General features: G+C 47.4%; 1 long non-coding RNA gene across 1 annotated transcript; it reads left to right on the top strand.

Annotated features, from left to right (window-relative positions):
* The first annotated feature begins 1,606 nt into the window (after positions 1–1,606).
* LOC138247197 (uncharacterized) lies at positions 1,607–16,369 on the top strand. The gene is made up of 3 exons (XR_011194358.1): positions 1,607–1,663; positions 6,789–6,856; positions 16,244–16,369. It is a non-coding gene; the product is annotated as an uncharacterized lncRNA (long non-coding RNA).
* The last annotated feature ends 292 nt before the right edge of the window (positions 16,370–16,661 follow it).

A 16,661-nucleotide genomic window follows, 5' to 3' on the forward strand; every position in this document is an offset into this window, starting at 1 on the left:
CTGAGCTATTACTGGAAGCCAGGGATCCCGGCCGAAACATTGTCAATGATTTGCAATGCAACACAAAACAGAAAAAATACTGAAACAAGGATTCATCAAACACATACACAATTAACATTGTATTTGTTAACAAATATAAATAAAAAGATTTTAAAAAATTTAATACGAAGGTTCGAGGTTTTCTAAATTCAATTGCAGCCACACATCGTCCATACTATATTCAGTTTGATGCACCTGCATTGCCCCCAAAAAGCAATCTGAGGATACCAATTACATTTTTAGCCTCCAATGTGAAATTCCTTGACATTTACAATATGTTTTAAAATTTTCAATTGTACATTTAGCCACCTTTTTACATACACTTGATTAATCTGTTAATAATATAAAATGTTTCTAAGCAGTCGCGGACCACTGCGCTAGTTCTTTGTGTATTGAATTTCCTAGTTGAAACTTTTTTGTCATTGTAAATTAAGATTCCCAGGTCTGTTCACTATAGATGAAATTTGTTATACTTTTAAAGTTAGTTGAGAACACCATGATAGCCAGTGTTAGCATATTTCATGTTAAATTATAAAGTTCATCAATGTTTAGGCTTTGTTCTCTAGGCACAATTAGATCCAGTAAACTGTGACACCCCTTTAAGTTTATTTTTCGTCCAGGAATTTCACTTTTTAGAACATACAGCTTTTCTAGTGTTTGTCAGATACCTCAGTCCTCCTTCACCCTAAATGTTTGAAGATGAAGTTGGCACCTGTGAGCCTTAAGCACACTCATGTTTGCCCTTAGGGGTGAATTACTCGTGTTAAGCCATCCTGCTCACTAAGCACATAACAGTTCAGACAACTGATAGTTTAGCTGAAAAAAAGGTAAGAGCTGCTTTGCCTTTAACCAGTTTAGGTCTGTCCCTAGAAAGGCTGGACTTGAAACAGTTGTAAATGGAATTTAGAGGAATTTATTGTGATAAAGAGATAGTGTAGGAGTGAGATGGTGGCCTGAGAATCAGCTAGGCACTTGTGCTTAACTGCCCTCTTGTTCAGCCAACTGCTGGGGTGGGGAAAATGTGCTTTCTACTACTAGGCTGTTTGTGAAGACCCTTGGAGCAGTGGAGATGCTAACGAGCAGTACCTTGAACTGTTCTTTGTCATTTTCCATAAGAACTAGCACAGACATCCAAGGGAGACTATCAGACTAATGTAGCAGACCATACATACAGGGCTGTTAGACTGGGAGCTGTATGGAAATATACGCAAAACCTGAAATTTGCAGGTGAAGCAAGTAACAGATATCCTTGACCCAGCCCTGTTGCTTCAACTGCAGGTCCTCCCCAAAGGGGCACCCTGATCAAAGGACAAATGCTGAAGCCCAAGAGTTCTGGATACCATACTGTAGGAAAGTGCCCTTGTTGGCATGGTTACTGTGACAGGCTTAACGGTATAAACCAGACGGAGATTGGATAATAGGGTAAGTAAGGATTTATTTATTTAAACTTCTTTCTTTGTCCAGGTGTTTTCAAAATAAAGTTCAGTTTGTTTATGGCGTAACCCGGTTAATTTCTCTTCTTTTAACTCTGTTGTTCTTCTTCTTTTCTCTCCTAGGTCAGTGTTCTCTGGGAACTTGGAGTGGCTCCAGGGAGGTACCGGCAAGAAAACAGAAGAACGCCACGGTAAGTATAAAGATGTTTCTGGGGTTTTCTCTTTAAACAGGAAATAGGGAGTGGGTAAGTAGGGAGATAGAAAGAGCGTGCAGTCACCCGTGTACTGTTTCTCAAACAAAACACTGTCTGTGCTTCAGGTAAGTAACTCACGGTGCGCCCAAATAGGTTAGGATAGTCAGTCTCTCTTTTCCTTAAAGAGACTGTGCACTTCCCTTACCCCTTTTCCCTTCTCACCCCTCCCCAGTTCCCTTCCCCGGTGAGGTTTTTGTATTTCCTCCCCTTGTCCCTAGGAGGGACCGTACCTTTGTGTGCCACGACCCTCCAGGGTCGTGGCTGGGCTCTTGGGTCCTGATCTCCAGTGTTCCTTCGTTGGTGGCCTCGTTCTTCCCCTCTCTGCGGCTCTGCGTTCCGTTGACTCCTGCTGCCCTGGGGTGTCTCCGTCCTCTGTCCTCCTTTCGCCGCCCACACACACCTCCTTGACGCGGTCGGCGTTTTTATGACGTCCCGCGGTGCCAACGAGTTCGAGCGTTTCCCTGTTTCCAGGGAAACGAGGCCGTGACGGGGTGAGCGTTCCCATGGTGACATGGGAACGCGGAAATGAAGTGTCAGGAGAACCCAACACAGAAACTCCTCCCGGTGCCCGTGCCGTGATCGGGGTTGCCCGATCACATACCCCATCCCAAGAACGGTCCTGCTCGAGGACCGGAGCAGGGCAAGGAAACCTGGACAAGTAATCCGCAGGACCCTGTTGCGTTCCAGGGACATGACAGACCTGGAAGGAAAAAGGCTGAAGTTCAAGAAACCAGCGCAATATCCTAAAGTTGGAATCCTTATGTGAGGCAAGCCAGGTAAGAGGAGCATGATCTGTATACAGTAGAAAAGGTCTACCCAGGAGATAATATTGCAAGGTCTCTACTGCCCATTTAATGGCCAAACACTCTTTCTCAATGGTGGGGTAATGACATCCCCGGGGAAGCAGTTTCCGGCTGATAAATACAATCGGGTGATCCCTACCATCCGAGTCCGGTTGTGCGAGCACGGCCCCAAGACCCACATTAGAAGCATCCGTGTACAGATGAAAAGGACTAGAGAAATCAGGACATTGCAAAACCGGTTCCGAAGTAAGAGAAGATTTTAACCGGTCAAAACTAGCCCTTTGACTGTCAGAAAGAGGAACCAATTTGTTGGGGTGCTTTTTGGATAACAGATCAGTAAGGGGGGCCGCAACAGTGGAATAACCCGGTATAAATCTACGGTAGTAACCCACTAGCCCAAGAAAAGATCGCAAGTCTCTTTTCGTTTTTGGGATTGGTGCGTTTTGAATTGCTTCAATCTTAGTCATTTGTGGTTTTAATGTACCATTGCCTATCTTATAGCCAAGATATGATATGTCAGTCTTCCCTAATATGCACTTTTTAGGATTAGCCGTCAATCCTGCTTCTGTGAGAGTGGTAAAAATTTGGTGGAGATGTTGCAGATGGTCTAGCCAAGTATTGCTAAAGATGACGACATCATCAAGATAGGCAGCAGAGAATGAATGGAAGGGTTTTAATAACCTATCCATCAACCTCTGAAAGGTTGCCGGGGCTCCGTGGAGACCAAAAGGTAGCACTGTGAATTGATACAGACCAGATTGAGTAGAGAAGGCTGTTTTCTCTTTATCTTCGGGGAAAAGGGGTATCTGCCAGTACCCTTTTGTGAGGTCCAAGGTAGACATATATTAGCTTTTCCTAGCTTTTCTAGAACATCATCCACCCGGGGAATAGGATAAGAGTCAAACCTAGAGATTGCATTGAGTTGGCAGAAGTCAATACAAAAGCGAACCGTTCCGTCAGGTTTTGGGACCAGGACTACAGGAGAGCACCAGGGACTGACAGAGGGCTCAATTACTCCTAAGTGTATCATCTTTTCTATTTCGTCTTCTATGATATGTTTCCTAGCCTCGGGAATACGATAAGGCCGTAGTCGAATAGTCTGTCCTGGTGGTGTTCTTATTCTATGATAGATCAGGGACGTTCTGCCAGGTATGTCTGAAAAAACCCCTGGGTATTGGGTTAACAGAGCGTATAACTGACCCTTCTCTGACTCGGTTAGTGAAGTGTCGACATAGGGCATATTTGTCTTTTGTTGATCCCCAGAGGGAAACAGCTCTATCTCTACTTCCTTCATGGGAGATACAAGACAACCCACTGCTATTCTCTCGCTAACCTCCTCCTCTGCTTCCCATTTCTTGAGGAGATTCACATGATAAATTTGTTTTTTTTGGGGGTTGACACTTAATTCTATGAGATAGGTGACAAGGGAGATTGCTCTAACAACCCTCTATGGCCCCTGCCATCTGGCTAACAATGTTTGATCAGACGTGGGTCGCATGATCAGTACTTGGTCATTAGGAAGGAATGTACGCAGTTTACTTCCCCTATCATAATATTGTTTTTGTGTCTCTTGGGCCTTTTCCAGATGTTGTCGTACATTCTCCCATAAGTCTTGTAAATGTGATTTAAGCTTCTGGACGTATTCTAACAATGGTCGACCTTCCTCTTCCTCTTCTTCCTCCCAGGCTTCGACGGCCATATCTAAAAGGGAACGGGGTTGCCTTCCGAATACCAGTTCGAACGGGCTATGACCTGTTGAGGACTGTTCGTGGGTTCGAATGGCATAGAGAACTAAGGGCAGTTTCTGGTCCCAGTCCCTCCCTGTGTCGTCGACTATTTTCTTTAATAGTGTTTTAATAGTCCGGTTGTATCGTTCAACGAGGCCATCTGTCTGTGGATGATAAACGGAAGTTTTAATTTGGGTAATGCCGAGTACCTTGCATATCTGCTTCATGAGGTTGGACATGAAGGGTGTACCCTGGTCAGTAAGAATCTCTCGGGGAAACCCTGTCCTAGTGAATACCGTTATCATTGCCTGTGCTACTGTTTTAGTCGTCATGCTGGCAAGAGGAATGGCTTCTGGGTATCTGGTTGCATAGTCTACTATAACTAGTATATAAGTGTGTCCCTTACTTTAGGGAAGTAAGGGTCCAATTAGATCCATTCCCACCCTACTAAACGGGATATCGATGATAGGAAGAGGTAGGAGGGGTGCTTTCCGGGGCCTGCCGGGGTCGGTGAGTTGACATCTAGGGCATTGTAAGCAATATTTCCTAATGTGGGCAAACACCCCTGGCCAGTAAAATCTTCGGAGGAGATATTCCTCGGTTTTGTCCCTGCCAAAATGGCCCCCTCCCGGTTGATTGTGGGCTAGGAGGAGTACTTGGTCTCTATATGTCTCTGGGACTACTAATTGGTATTTGCGTTCCCCTGCCCTGGTAGTGGTCACCCTATACAGAAGGTTTCGTTGTACTAAAAAATAGGGACCCACCTCGTCAGTTTCTTCAGTTTTTGCTGTTCTCTATGCATGAGTGAGGGTAGGGTCCTCCCTCTGATGATGGCGGAAACTGATGGGTGCTCTATAATTCTCTGCTATCACTCTTATGGGTTGACTTAGCTCTTTTACCTCTCAAAACTGTGCCTTGTTTTCTCTTTTTTCCCGACGGGAAAGTTTCCTACGATATGGGGGACACTCAATTTCGCTATAAGAAAAAAGAGCCTCGGTCCACCATTCGAAGCTCTCCTTCTGTGTTTGGGTACCATTTAAGAGTTGCTGGAAGTGCACGTAGTCTGTGCCAACAATACATTCTTCGATGAGTTGATCCATAATTCCCATGGGAAGGAAGTCTCTATACTTTCCCCACTCTAACTCTACTGTGGTAAGGGGGTATTGCGCCTTATCGCCATGTATACAGCAAATAGTAACTCTTTGGCTGGTGCTTTCATCCAGTGGGTCTATTAGATCTTGTCGGATGACCGATTGACTACATCCCGAGTCTATGAGGGCAGAGAGGAGGCGACCATTGATTCTTAGAGTCTGTTTAAATTTGGTGTCCCCTTTTCCTGTACATAGGACCCGGCGTCGTGTTACTCCTATCTCCATAGGTTCCACCCCCTCTGTTTTCCTGGGACACATGCGAGCTATATGTCCCCATTCTCCACAGTTAAAACATTGGGGTCCTGGTATTAGATGACCCTCCCCTGGTTTACGTGGAAATGGGTCTTCTACTGGATATCTCTGTATGGGCCTTACTGGAGGGGTAATGGATTTGGGAGTGGGCCGTGGTGCTATTGATCTCAAGTCCGTGGATCTGTGGTATGCACAGGCCAAGTCTATAGCCATGTCTGTATCCACATTAGGATGCTGTCTTATCCAATTTTTTTTATACCGGTTGGTAAAGAGTCCAAGTATTGTTCGAGGATGATTGTCTTGATAACATCCTCTCGGATAGTTCCTATAGGTCCCAACCATTTGAGCGCCAAATCCTTAACCCTAAAGTAGAAGGTTCGGGGGTCCTCATTCTGTCCCCACTTGACTTTACGAAACTTTACTCTATAGAACTCGGTACTGTGACCTACCCGTTCCAAAATGCTCTTTTTTATGTCTTTATAGGACGTAGTACCGTCTCGATTGGCCGCCTGATAAGCTGCCTGTATAAGACCGGTGAGTAAAGGAGCAATGTATTGTCCCCATCTTTCTTCGGGCCACTGAGCTGAAGAAGCGACCCGCTCAAAGTTAGTAAAGAATGAATCCGGATCTTCCCCTTCCTGATATCGTTGTAGAACCGAACTGGGAACATTCGGGTGAACTTTACTAGCAGCTATTGTCTCAGTTAACTTTTTCATTGCCGTCTCACGGACCAGCTGATTGTTCGCCAATATGGTGGCTTGACTCTTTAGGGCGGACTGCAATGCTTCCCTATCTTCTTTGGCCTCGCGCTGGTGAGCTTCCCAGACCAGCTGTAAATGGCGTTGGCCTTCCGCCAGCTGTTTGATCATGTCCTCTAGGCTAGGTTGTTCACTCATGGTTTATACCGTTCCTCAGCCGTCGTGGTTAAAAATCCCACTTCTGACACCACTGTGACAGGCTGAACGGTATAAACCAGACGGAGATTGGATAATAGGGTAAGTAAGGATTTATTTATTTAAACTTCTTTCTTTGTCCAGGTGTTTTCAAAATAAAGTTCAGTTTGTTTATGGCGTAACCCGGTTAATTTCTCTTCTTTTAACTCTGTTGTTGTTCTTCTTTTCTCTCCTAGGTCAGTGTTCTCTGGGAACTTGGAGTGGCTCCAGGGAGGTACCGGCAAGAAAACAGAAGAACGCCATGGTAAGTATAAAGATGTTTCTGGGGTTTTCTCTTTAAACAGGAAATAGGGAGTGGGTAAGTAGGGAGATAGAAAGAGCGTGCAGTCACCCGTGTACTGTTTCTCAAACAAAACACTGTCTGTGCTTCAGGTAAGTAACTCACGGTGCGCCCAAATAGGTTAGGATAGTCAGTCTCTCTTTTCCTTAAAGAGACTGTGCCCTTCCCTTACCCCTTTTCCCTTCTCACCCCTCCCCAGTTCCCTTCCCCGGTGAGGTTTTTGTATTTCCTCCCCTTGTCCCTAGGAGGGACCGTACCTTTGTGTGCCACGACACTCCAGGGTCGTGGCTGGGCTCTTGGGTCCTGATCTCCAGTGTTCCTTCGTTGGTGGCCTTGTTCTTCCCCTCTCTGCGGCTCTGCGTTCCGTTGACTCCTGCTGCCCTGGGGTGTCTCCGTCCTCTGTCCTCCTTTCGCCGCCCACACACACCTCCTTGACGCGGTCGGCGTTTTTATGACGTCCCGCGGTGCCAACGAGTTCGAGTGTTTCCCTGTTTCCAGGGAAACGAGGCCGTAACGGGGTGAGCGTTCCCATGGTGACATGGGAACGTGGAAATGACGTGTCGGGAGAACCCGACACAGAAACTCCTCCCGCTGCCGGTGCCGTGATCGGGGTTGCCCGATCACATACCCCATCCCAAGAACGGTCCTGCTCGAGGACCGGAGCAGGGCAAGGAAACCTGGACAAGTAATCCGCAGGACCCTGTTGCGTTCCAGGGACATGACAGACCTGGAAGGAAAAAGGCTGAAGTTCAAGAAACCAGCACAATATCCTAAAGTTGGAATCCTTATGTGAGGCAAGTCAGGTAAGAGGAGCATGATCTGTATACAGTAGAAAAGGTCTACCCAGGAGATAATATTGCAAGGTCTCTACTGCCCATTTAATGGCCAAACACTCTTTCTCAATGGTGGGGTAATGACATCCCCGGGGAAGCAGTTTCCGGCTGATAAATACAATCGGGTGATCCCTACCATCCGAGTCCGGTTGTGCGAGCACGACCCACATTAGAAGCATCCGTGTACAGATGAAAAGGGCTAGAGAAATCAGGACATTGCAAAACCGGTTCCGAGGTAAGAGAAGATTTTAACCGGTCAAAACTAGCCCTTTGACTGTCAGAAAGAGGAACCAATTTGTTGGGGTGCTTTTTGGATAACAGATCAGTAAGGGGGGCCGCAACAGTGGAATAACCCGGTATAAATCTACGGTAGTAACCCACTAGCCCAAGAAAAGATTGCAAGTCTCTTTTCGTTTTTGGGATTGGTGCGTTTTGAATTGCTTCAATCTTAGTCATTTGTGGTTTTAATGTACCATTGCCTATCTTATAGGTCGGCGTCTTTATGACGTCCTGCGGTGCCAACGAGTTCGAGAGTTTCCCTGTTTCCAGGGAAACGAGGCCGTGACGGGGTGAGAGTTCCCATGGTGACATGGGAACGCGGAAATGACGTGTCGGGAGAACCCGACACAGAAACTCCTCCCGCTGCCGTGATCAGGGTTGCCCGATCACAGTTACCATCTACGTTTTGCCTGCTATTGATGCCAACTTTGACTGAGAGTGTACTGGGATCCTGCTATCCAGGCCTCAGCACCAGTGTTCTTTCCCAAAACCTGTACCATTGTTTCCACAATTTGCCAACCCTGGCACACAGTTAAGTTCTTTGTAAAAGGTACCCATGGTACCAAGGGCCCTGTGGCCAGGGAAAGTCTTATGCTACACTGGGGGACTCCTCACTAAGCACATGCACACTGCCATTGCAGTGTGTGTGTGCTGGTGGGGAGAAAAACTGCCCTCTGATACCTGTAACACCCCTAAATCCAGGATTTAAGGGCTTCCCTGAAACCCTACCAGAGAAGACGGAAGACACAAACTGACTGGGCTGAGCCCCACCGGCTGTCCCCAGCTTCAAAAGCCCTGAAAAAGAAAGTGACGAATCCTGCAGGACCAGCAACTTCTGAAAAGCCTTCAGAGGACTGCCGGCACCACAGAGGACCAAGAACTCCTGTGGACAGCGGCCCTATCCAAGAAGAAACTCTATCTTAGTACTTCAGAATTGCCCGGGATCCTTGCATCCTGACCACTCTGCACCTGATGCCCACGGCCTGAGTCCGGGTGGCCCAACCAAGTAGAGCTGGTTCCCAGGTGATTCTGAGCAAGTGCCCACCCTAGTATGACCCCTCGAGTTCACCATGATGACGCCTGCATACTGAATCCGAAGGACCCCACCGATCGCGACAGAACCGGAACAAGATTTCCGACGCCAAAGGGTAACCGTTGCACCCGCATCCCCCTGGCCTTGGGGAATCCGACCTTCGGTGCAGCAACGTCCAGCAGGCGGCCCCTCTCCTTGTCCAGCCTTTGGTTTCTAGAAACTGACCCCCTGGGCTTCACCTGCAGCATCTTTGTGGCCCCCAGAGGTCCCACTATAGGAAAGCACTGGGAGCCCGACGCTGTGTTTGCATCCTGCCCCCGGCCACCCCTGTGCTGCTAAGGGTGTGTGCTTGGTGCTGACCTGCGGCCCCTCCAGTGCTCCTCTAAACCCCTCAGGTCTGCCTTCCAAAGATGCAGGTACTTACCTGCAAGCAGGCCTGATTCAGAGTGCACCCAGTCTCCATAGGAGCCCATGTTAAATTTGCCTCATCTTTGACCTGTGCACCCGGCTGGCCCCATGTTGCTGGTGGTGGGTGTTTAGTCTTAACTTGAACCCCAAACTGTGGACTTCCTAAACCCTGGAGAATGGAACTGTAAGTCTTGCACTTACCTTCAAATTGTACTAACTTTTGTTTCCCCCAGGAACTGTTCATGAAAATTGCACTGTCAACTTTAGAAACAGATTATTGCCATTTATTCAAAAACTGTACTACTTACCAATTCTAACCAAAGTGGTATTGATACATATGTGGAATACTTATTTATTCATGTTCTTATCTGCAACTTGAATTTTGTGGTTCTAGAAATAAATTAACAAAAGACATGTTTGCTCTTTAAAAAACATTGGTCTGGAGTTAGTCATTGAGTGTGTGCTTCCTTTATTGTCTGTGTGTGTACAACAAATGCTTTGCACTACCCTCTGATAAGCCTAACTGCTCAACCACATTACCACAAAAGACAGCAGTAGTATTATCTACTTTAGCCTCTGGGAAACTCCTGGACTCTGTGCACACTATATCTCATTTTGATATAATGTATATACAGAGCCAGCTTCCTACACATACTCTTTGTGCTCAATCCAGAGCCAATAGGATGAAGTGGGCCTTGTCTGTCCTTCAGAACTCATGGCAGGAGTGGTATCACTGAGAAGGTATACAGGAGTCCCGAGTTTCACTTGGGCGAAATGTGTCCCCCATTGAGAGACACCTTGGAAACTCCAAAGTGCAAAAGTGCTGATGTGTTTTTGGCAGCAAACAGATCGAGCCATCTTCCGTTTGAAAGCCATCTTCCATTTGTGAGCCATCTTCCATTTACGGAAGATGCCTGATGCCATCTTAGGGTGTAATTGCCAATCGTGATCCACTAGGCGCTGATGGCGGAGCCACCCAGGCATTCAATGATCCTGCCAGTTGATTCACCACCAAGAAGAGACCTTTGTGGCACAGCCATTTCCAGAGGAGCAAGGCACTCTGGTACAGGGTCTGTGACCCCACCCACCCTGTTTGTTGCAGTACCACATATCTGTGTCCGTGAGCACCTGTACCAGCCTCTCTTTGATGGATGGTATAAAGGCTTTCAGCACCAAGCAAATGGCCCTCAGCCCAAGAAGGTTAATGTGGAGCCAGGACCCTGCCTGAGACCAGAGGCCTCTGATTTCCACCTCTCCCAGATGCTGTCCAATCTCAGCAGCGATGCATTGGTTACCACTGTCAGTTCGGGGTGGGGAAGGGAGATGGGTTAGCCGCTGACCCAACTGTGGTTCACCAACCACCATTACAGATCTTTTGCAGCCTCCTACAAAATCTGAACATGGTCAGAGAGGTCACCTAGATGTTGGGCCCACTGAGACTTCACATTCCACTGTAGAACATGCATATGCCACTCTACAAATTCGACAGAAAGTCATCAGTCCCAGCAGCCTTAGAATCAACCTCATTAAAATCCTGAATCAAGGCTGAAAGATTGGATGGGGCACTCTTTCCCAGGGAAACGACACAAAACCGAACCATGCCCAGAGTGTCTCAGGGGAGTGTCTGAGTAGAAGTCAGGTATGACTTTGGCATATTGACACTCAACCCCAAAGATGACAGAAGGTTTCCATAGCCTAAAGGTAGCTGGGAGCAAGATGCAAGTGAAGTCTTTGATGTCCCTGGGACTTCAGAAAGAGGAGGCAAGCTCAGTGAGGCCCTTGGAGAAACTCTAGATTGCATTGCAGGACGTAGAGATTTAAGCACAGTCCTCTCACTCCCAGGCAAGAAGTAGCAGGCAGTAGGCCAACACAGCAGAGCAAACAGCAAGGTGGCAGTCCCTCCTGACAATACTGCAGTCCTTCATGGTAGAATGTCCTCAGTCCAAAAGTGTTACAGTGTGTCAGAGGGCCAGTACTTATACCCAAATGTGCCTTTTGAAGTGGGGAAGGCTTCAAAGAGTGGTTTAGAAGTGACCCCACCATCAGCAGCCAATGGTCAAGGTAGGGGGCAGACTGGTACCCCAGACCTCCAAACTTGAGTTGGCACCACCACCTCCACCACTTTTGTGAATGCCTGAGGGGCGTTGGTTATACCAAAGTCGAGGGCAGACAAGACTTGGGCCAGGGTGAGCATCTTGAACTCTTCCTTTTGGAGGAAGGCATCGAGAGGGTGCAGATCTAATATAGGTTGAAGACCTCAGTACTTCTTGGGCACTAGAAAGTAGAAGTAATAACAACCATTCTCTACTTCTGGCACTGGCGCCCTCTCAATAACTCCTTTGGCTAAAACTAAAAGGGCTTGCACTTCCTGCAGCAAAATGGAGACAGTCCTCAGACAGTCGTTGAGGGAACAGTGGAAGGTGAGGGCAGTGAAGAAAGGAATCAGTGATCATAACCCTGCAAACTATCTGCAGAACCCACCTGCGACACAATGATATGCCAACCTGGAAAGAATTGACAGATTCTGCCTGCCACTGGGTGACTGTGGTCTGTCAAGAGCATCCTAAAGGAGTTTGGCAGGTGGGGTTGAAGGGTGGGTGGGGGCCAAATGGACAGAAGTGGCGGTGAAAGGGGGTTTTTAAAGGTGTTGCGGACTGGTTGGCAGGCTGATTGTGGCTGGAAGGGTGGTGGGCACTTCAGCTGTGACTGCAAAATTGCTGGGTCCCCTGGAGGGGTTGGACAGGGTGCCTCATCCAAAACCCTCAATGGAGCATTGAACTGATGCAGTTGGAGAGGGGATGTGGAGAGGCCCAAGAGTGAGCTGGGGCCCTGCCCTCTACGAATTGCTCAAGGGCAAAGTTAGTCTTGTCCCCAAACAAGCGTGTCTCATCAAAGGACACATGCTTCAACGAGGAATTGATGTCGCTAGAGAACCCAGTAAAACACAGCCAAGCATGGTGGTGAATGGCAATGCGGATAGTGCACCCAATGGAGTCCTTGGTGTCCCAGCTACAACTAATTGTGAACTTGGCTAGATCATGACCATCTTGAATTGCCTGGGCCAGAACAGAGAGAAGGTCGTGAGGAACATCTAGGAGATCTTGAGCCATCAGACCCTAAAGAATATGAGAGTAATGTCCCAAAAGCAGCTGGGGTGGACAGAGCAGAGGGTTAGGCTAATGGAAGTGAAGACCCTCTTGCCAAAAGTCATCAGGAGGAATACAGGGAAATGTATCGGGAGTAGACAGACTAGTGGTGCATGAACAACAAGACTGTCTGGTGAAAGATGCCATGAAACAAAAGCAGGGCACTGGGTAACTGGTCGGCCACAGGGGGCCTAGTGCAGGGTTTGGCAATATCCCATAATAAGGGTTCCATCAAAGGCTCATTAAATGGTAGCTGAGGCTCAGAAGTCTGCCTAGGTAGTAGGACCTCAGTATATTTGTTTTGACCTATATAGTAAGGAGGCATCGGTCAAGAATTTTAGCTGCCCTATGCATAACCATACATAGGAAGCAGATTCCTCAGCAACAGGACCAGGAGGAGAATAAAGGGTTCTCACAGAAGAATTGTACCACACTCCTTTTTCCTGGTAGAATTTCCTCAGTCCAAAAGTGTTCCGAGTATGGAGTGTCAGAGGCCCAGTACCTGTACCCAAATGTGCCTTTGAAGTGGGGGAGGCTTCAAAGAGTGGTTTTGAAGTGCCCCAGTTCCCTTTCAGGCCAATCCCATATGCCCGGAGTTCTGAGAGGGTTATCAGTCCTTTGTGTGGGGTCAAACCACAACCCTTTAAAGTGTGAAAGCCCTTCCAACCCTTCCTGCTTAGGAAGAGCCATCAGTATGCAATGGAATGCAGCGGTGTTGGAAATCGCCCTTTTTGCCTTCTTCCTCCTATTTTTTCTCGGTCTGTTTTTTGCTGGTTATGGTCTCTGTAAACTTTACCACTGTTAATCAGTGCTAAAGTGCAAGTGTTCCCTATTTAAATCGTACTGTTGATTGGTTTAACCATGATTGGCATAATTGATTTACTCATAAGTCCCTAGTAAAGTGCACTAGAGGTGCCCAGGGCCTGTAAATCAAATGCTACTAGTGGGCCTGCAGCACTGATTGTGCCACCCACATGAGAAGCCCTGTAAACATGGCTCAGACCTGCCATTGCAGTGTCTGTGTGTGGAGTTTTAACCTGTGAATCGACTAGGCAAGTAAACCCACTTGCCAGGCCCAAACCTTCCCTTTTGGTACATGTAAGGCACCCCTAAGGTAGGCCCTAGGTAGCTGCATGGGCAGGGTGCAGTGTATTTACATGTACTGATATGTTACACATGTCCTAACAGTGAAATACTGCCAAACTAGGGTTTCACTATTGCAAGGCCTATCTACTTCATAGGTTAACATGGGGGCTGTCTTTAAATAACTTAAAAGCGTAGATTCCCTTTGATGGCAGATAGAAATATGGAGTTTGGAGTCTCTGAACTCACAATTGAGAAATATATCTTTTAGTGGAGTTGGTTTTTAGACTGTGAGTTTGAAAATGCCACTTTTAGAAAGAAGCCATTTTCGTGCTTAAACCATTCTGTGACTCTGCCTGTTTGTGGATTCCCCGTCTGGGTTAGTTTGACAGTTGGGCTGTTGTGAATTCCTTCCAGACAGTGACACAAAGGCGTCTGGGGTGTAGCCTGCATATCCTGATGGGCCATCTGAGCGAGAGTGGAGGGAGGAGTGGTCGCTTACACCTGAAAGGACTGTGCCTGCCCTCACACAATGCAGTCTCCAACCCCCTGGTGTGTGTCTGGGGCCTGACCTGGACACGGAAGGATCTTGCAAACACTTGAGACTTTGCTTTGAAGTTTGCCAACTTGAAAGGCAGAACAGGGTATAAGAAGAAGACCCAAAACCCCAGACTTGTAGATTCTTTCTGGAAACAAGATGAACCTCTGCCAAGGACAAGAGCTGATGGGCTGGAGAAGGAATACTGCCCCTTTGCTGTGTTGCTTTGCTGGACTGGCCTGCAGTTGCTACTTCTGCCTGAAAAGAGTGCAAAGGGTGAACTTAGCTGTGTGTCCTGCTTGAGGAAGTTCTCCAATGGCTTGGAGTAGAGCTCGCCTCCTGTTGGAAGTCTCAGGGACACCAAAGACTTCAGTTTCCTCAACCTGCAGCACTGGGAACTGTGTGTTTTGTGCTATTTAAGAGGAGAAATCACTGCAATGCCGCCAATGACCTGCACTGTGACCTGCAGATGCCGTATGAAATCGCATTGCCCCACTTTGCACTGTGACCCTGGTCTCACCAATGCCGTCATCGGACAACTTCACCGAGCCGCTGATCGCACTGCGACCTGTGGGCCCGCACTCCAGCATTGCCTGCTCACACTGCAGCCAGGGCATCCCCAACGATGCTGCTCCTGCTGACAGTGGCGCCGCTGCCTGCACCGTGGCCTGTGGACACCGCTCGTGAGGTACACAAAGCACCATCTCTATCGCACTGCAGCCCCAGTCCACCAACGCCAGCATCATCGACTCTAGTGTTATCACCCGGCCTCCTTCCTGCACAGTGGCCTGCGGACACTGTTCTTGAGGGTCACGAAGCACCATCCTGTCCCACACCGCTAGCTTGGTCCTACCAACGACAGCACTTCAGCAAAGATGACGCCACTGCCTGCACCGTGATGTGGTGACATCACACTTCGCACCGCCCCCACTTCACACCGCAGCCCTAGTCTCACTGACCCCGCTGGATGCCATCGCCGAGCTGCTGCTGGCACCGTGATCTGTGGGCACCGCACGTCGCCACGCTTCGCACTGCAGCCCCGACGCCATCCACGCCAGCGCTCCTGACTTCATCAGCCTCGAGTTCGATCTGCAAGGCGTGTGACTACAAGGGGGCCCACGACTCATGCACCGACTCCGGAACTGACACCGCAAGCCCTCTGGAGCTCACCACGAGGATCACAATACCCTGCAATTCCAAAGGTACTGTTCGCGGGTCTTCCCGACACCGTAGCTGGCCTGAGACGCCGAGGCTGGTCTGAACTGTTGCTTTTGTTGATCACTACACGGTGATAGCCCCCATGTGGAGCTATCGACTTCAGGGAACTGTATTTTTTTTTAGTAAATCTTGCAGAATTCATATATTTATTACTGTATGGTGGATTTTTATCGTATTTGGTCTTGTTTTATATAGATTAATATTGGCTATTTTTCTAAAACTAGTGTGGTGTCCTTTTGTAGTGTCTTCATTTATTACTGTGCGTTATGTGCAAATGCTTTACACATTGCTTCTGAGATAAGCCTGACTGCTTGTGCCAAGCTAACAAGGTGTAGTTATATTTGTGTTTTGACCACTGACTTCATGTCGCACCACTTTGCACTTGGCTTAGCTGTCCACCGTCACATTAGCGGTGACCAGTTACAGACTCCATTTTGTATTCAGCTGACCAGTTAGAGACTATTTTGTATTCAGCTTAGCCTTAGCTTCACTGCCACGTTAAAGGTTCAATTAGTTTTCCGTACAAAACATGTTATGCAATGTTTTTTAAAAAATTCTTTGTGTTCTTTTTTCACCGAAGGGCTAGAACATAACGTGGAGGAGTCAGTTAGAAAGATAAGGATGTACTAGACTGCTGTTTATGGTACAACAGGGAACAGTTTAGTTTTGGGAAAGACACTTTGGGATTTTGGCCAAGTTCCGATGTGTTTCTTTCAAAGCTTACCTAAAATAGCCAGCATTCTTTAATACTTCTTGCACAGCGGGACGGTTATTTTCAGAAAGCTCCTTCCTCGTTTGTTTAAAATATATGAGACCTAGGTCAACAGTGGGAGATTCAGAGACCTCAATCAGGATTTAGACGTCGAATGCCCGATATATTTCCCTGGGACGGTAGAGACCTTGCTTTCTCGTTGTGGTCGAACCAGGGTCAACGACTTGCTGGCAGGAGAAAGATGAAGCACCAGGCCGGCCCTTCGGTGATGCATTTTTATTAATTACTTGCTTTACATTGTATATGAATATATACATATATCAATATAAGTGTTTGCATCCTTGCATGTATATATTTGCTGTTATAGATTGAATATTCTTCGTACATGGTCTTACTTAATTGTTGCATATTTTAAAAGTACACTTTTGGCTATACAGGCCTTCCTTCACGAGCCTTGCAGAAAGATATAATAAATGTCTTATTCAGATTAAGGGGTGCATTCCAGAGAATCTTTTTGAA

Source organism: Pleurodeles waltl, chromosome 7 (genome assembly GCF_031143425.1).
Source record: "Pleurodeles waltl isolate 20211129_DDA chromosome 7, aPleWal1.hap1.20221129, whole genome shotgun sequence".
In the NCBI taxonomy this organism is placed as follows: domain Eukaryota; kingdom Metazoa; phylum Chordata; class Amphibia; order Caudata; family Salamandridae; genus Pleurodeles; species Pleurodeles waltl.